General features: G+C 35.0%; 1 long non-coding RNA gene across 1 annotated transcript; it reads left to right on the top strand.

Moving 5' to 3' along the window:
* Nucleotides 1-236: 236 nt before the first annotated feature.
* Nucleotides 237-3,819, top strand: LOC114271637 (uncharacterized). Its single transcript, XR_003632379.2, has 3 exons — nt 237-443; nt 1,651-1,692; nt 2,143-3,819. It is a non-coding gene; the product is annotated as an uncharacterized LOC114271637 (long non-coding RNA).
* The last annotated feature ends 830 nt before the right edge of the window (nt 3,820-4,649 follow it).

Raw genomic sequence — 4,649 nt, 5'->3', positions numbered from 1 at the left:
TTTAATTATGTGTTAATCGAGATTTAGTAAGCCTAAATATTGCTTAATTAAATTAATCCCAAGCATAAATTAAATTAGGAAAGAATCTAATTGGAGGGTGTATATGGGTGTGGGTGTGTAGAGAAGTCTGAGTGTTGGTGTATTCTAGAAGCTTTGAGGCAACAAATAGACATACATATATATACATACCAATATAAGGGTTCATGTGTGTATGTTGGAAGCATTGTGAGCTCAAAGAAGGAAAGGAAAAAAAAAAGTGAGAGCACCGAGAAGGAGAAGAAAACCGAGAGAGAGAGAGAGAGAGAGAGAGAGAGAGAGAGAGAGAGATTTGTGCTGGAAATCTAACTCAAGAGTCCAAGAAGAAGAAGAAATATGGAAGAAAAAGTTAGCTAAGGCATGGAATTGAAGGGAATCAACTAAACTTCTTGAAATTAAAGTTCAAGGTATGAAATCATGCTTGATTTTTGTAAAATCTTTATACTTCACTTGAAATTAAAGATGAATTTATAATCAATATCTTGCAATTGGAAGGAATTAAGGAGAAAATGAAGGAAATTGAGCTAGAATCATGGTTTTGGGGAATTTAGAAATTAATTATGTTTGGTTTACTTTTATAGAATCTTTTTATAATACTTGAGATTGAGAAGGATTTGAGATTATAGTTATGGAATTAGAAAGAAATTAGGTTCAATTGTATATAATTTGGATGAATTGAGAAATTGAACTTGAAAGTAAGAAAGCTATGGAATTAATCTTATGGATTTTGTAAGAAATTGGATTTTGAGTAAGATATTGAAGCTTAGATTTTATAAATAATTTAGCTAAGAGCTGAAATTAAGAAATAATTGGGTTCAATTTCAAGTAATTGGAAAGAAATAATGAAAGGAATTTGGAGATTAATTCTATCAATTAATGACTTTTGGGTTTTGGATGTTAAATTAAGTTAGGTTGAAGAATATGAGTTATGATTCTTTAAATTTGTTAAGTTTGCGTTCAATTTTGAGAATTAGGCTTGACTTAAGCTCTATAAATTACATCCAACAAAAATTGTTTGAAGACTTGATCCATACAATGGAATATATAATTGACTTTGAAGAAGAGTTTTATAGGTAAATGGTTTAAAAATGATCAAGTTTTCTTAATTATTTAAAAGTTTGTATATTTTTAGACAAGCCATGTTTAAACCTAAGTTTTGGAATGATATTTTGAAAGTTTAATTCATGTGTTAGAATTTGTGGGTTTAAAATTGGGTTTGATATGAAGAAAATGAATTAAAGCTAAATTTGGCTAAATTTAGAATTTGAGAATTAAAAATTGGTTTGATTATGAATTAAATTTCGTACATGCAAAGATGCTCCTAAAAGCTTTATAGCTTTAATTTTATGTTTTATAAAACAAAAGAAGAAAAAGTTTGAAATCATTGATTTAGTAGTAATTGATTAAGAAGCCAAGTAAGAAATCAGTCTGTCTGGAAAAGAAGGATTTGGTAATGAAAAAATATGTAAAATGAGAATCCGATTCATCTGAATAAAGAAAGAATAAGCATAGTAGAACTTTAGATTACTTAAATAGCAAAAAGACAAGAAAAGTTAAGTTTGATCAAGGAAATGATATTGTGTTTCAATGTGTATCTGTTATGTGTTTGTGTAGGTCACGTGCTATGGTCCGTCTACTCTTTCTCTGGAGCTATCTGTGAGTAACACTGTTGTGGAGATACGTTTAAGTAAAAGTATTTATTTTCTGTGTTACACTATTCTCTATTCTGAAATGGTTCTTTGTCTTAATGAATGATGATCCTATTTTCTTAAACTGTATTCGTGGCATCCTTAGCACCTGTTTACTATCATTGTTACAAAGATCTCTGTCAGTTCCACTTCTTGGAACTCCTGTTTACTATATTGACGGTCTTCGTGACCGTCTGTTCGGTCTTCATGAGACCACCTGTATTGTTTTGCTATTAGATGTACCACGTATAACTACTATTCTTTCCGTATGAAATATGGATCTGCTAAGCATATGATTATGATTTTTGTTTATTACTAAAATTGGCCGATTTGGATTGCAGTAAGGACATCATTCATAACCTCTTTACACTATTGTTATTCACTGGGTTTTAGCTTATTATGTTATATATGCATATAGATGATCAAGCGCGTAACCAGGCCTAGAGCTTCTGCCTAGACTTTATCTTGTCAACCAACCTATGTGCTTCCCATGGAGGTTCCGAATATGTCAAATGCCGAGGCTATGTGGTTAAAGTTTAAGTTTTTGGTTATTCTGTATATAGGGCTAAGTCCCTTTTGTCTTCTTTATATATGTGCTGATGCATGATCGATGTGATAATATATGTATATAAAAAAGAAAAAGTTTAAATATTGTCTATTTCATGTAAGTCTGCACAACTCAATGGACGATGTATGTTTGTATTTTGCTTCTGCTAGTTCCTAATATTATGTATTTGTTTAAGAGGCCTTCGGTAATCTTAGGATTACTGGCCGGTCATGACACTAAACCTATAGGGGCGGGTTTGGGTCGTGACACGTACCTAATCGTATTTCATACAGAGAAGGAGAAGGTTTTAACCGTATTTGATTGATCCACAAATTTATTTTTCTATTTCTTTTCTTCTTTTTTGAAATTATGTTGTTTTTTTTCTTTTCACTCTCTTGTTTTGTTATACATGCAACATACATCAATATACATATACATACATACATATACAGATACATACATAGACATATATATACAAATAGACATACAAATACACAAAAACATATGAATACATGTACATATATACATACAGATACACTTACATATATATATACACAATATATACATATCTCTTTCCCCTGTTCTTGTCTCTCTCTCCCTTGTTTGTCTTCTTCGACTGTCACATTTGGCACGCAATTTCAACAATCGCTACCCCTGATCAACAACAGTTGGACCGACCCTGATTTTCAACGATTGCCTCGGCAATCCCTCTTTAGCTTCTTCTTCCTCCATCCTCTTCTTAAATGAGCCCTACGAGTTAGAGTAGAGTAGAGAGCAAAACTGCAAAATCCCTCTGTGCCATTACTCTGTAAACTCTATGTTACTACCCTCTGACATGGCCTTTTCTTAGCGTACTCTTTCCCTTTTTCTAGACCTTAATGAATCCCCGATAGAGATTACCGACACCAACTCTTCTGATAGAGTGCCCCTACCCCTACCCCTATCCCTATTTTCAATTTTTATGTGTTGTCAGTCAAGCAATTAATGGCAGCGCACTCTGACAACAATGCCAACTCTTATACATTAAAATCCTATGTGGAGACCGTAACTGTGGTCTCCAATTTGTCCTGCCAGTTGCATAGAAAGACAAATGAGGCGCAATAGCTGAAAGCACAACTTTATCTTTTCCATAGCATGTTTTAAGATGCTGGAAAAGGAGATTAACCAATTGAAAAAATGAAATACAGAGCTGAAATGCCAAGCAACCTCCGCAACACAATTTGGAGCTCCTTGGTGCTCCTCATTTGATGGGCAGTAGGGAGTCATCTCTTAGGAAGCTCTACAAATGCTGAAGCAGAGTCTTCAAGAGCTTCCAAGGAGTGAAGATGTGGTGAGGCAACTGACGGAGAGTCGAACAATGAAGCCATTTGCAAATGACGTCGGTTTGTAATTGTCGGGCTACCACCAGTGATCCAAGAAAATTCCTCCATCTTTCTTTTGTTTTCTCTGTTTTTCCTTTTTTTTATTGTTTTTTTTTCATGTATTTTTTCTTGGGAGTGGACACTTATAGATTCAACTCTCTCCTGTACCACTTTGATCAAGGTTTAATCCCTGATATTTAATGAAAAGAGTTTGTTTTGCAAGTTTGAATGGCATGAATGGCACTTGAGGATGAAAACCATTTTGCTTTGAATTTTGAAATTGAAAATGGTTGCATTTCAATGAATTCTAAACTGAATATTGAGCCTATAACTGACCAAAACACAAAATATAACTCAAGGAAATGAAAACAAAGAAAAAACTATCCCAAACACACCCTTTTACGCTTGTTGGAATAAAATGGATATAGAACAAAACATCACCGGTCGACCACCCGACTGAAGGACATCACTGGAGACAACTACTGTGCATTTTCCAACAAGTGCTTGACTTAAATAAAAAGTACAAGTTAATGTGACCTTGGTGACTGCCACCTGTCTGAGGGCAAAATCTCTTTAAGTGCCCCAACTGCCCACACTGATAATAGGTAGGCAGCTAGCTACCCTCTCCTCTGACTCTAACTCTAGCTTTGTGGACGAGCCGTAGATGACACAGACTGCTGCCCTCCTCCTCTCTGCGGGCAAACTGGAGACTTATGGCCCAGTTGACCACACTTAAAGCAAGTGATCCCACCCTAACTACTCCTCCCTGAATCAAAACTCGGTATATGAAAAGTGGATCTAAGTTGTACTACCTGGGACTGCTGTGGGGTGGAACCCCTCTGTCTTTTGTTGTCCCAAGTCTCTCCCTGAACCTCTTACACTGGAATATCATCTAATAACGGCACCTCCTACCGCCTAGGCCTGCCACGCCTACTACCACCATGTCCTAACATCCTAATAAAGGTAACACAATAGATTAGCACATTCACAAATGTACTGAAGCTAATTAACTCATGT

This window comes from Camellia sinensis, chromosome 13 (genome assembly GCF_055761805.1).
Source record: "Camellia sinensis isolate YWXY chromosome 13, ASM5576180v1, whole genome shotgun sequence".
NCBI classification, from domain to species: domain Eukaryota; kingdom Viridiplantae; phylum Streptophyta; class Magnoliopsida; order Ericales; family Theaceae; genus Camellia; species Camellia sinensis.
Note: the sequence above shows the minus strand (reverse complement) of the source record. Positions and strands in the feature narration are given on the sequence as shown.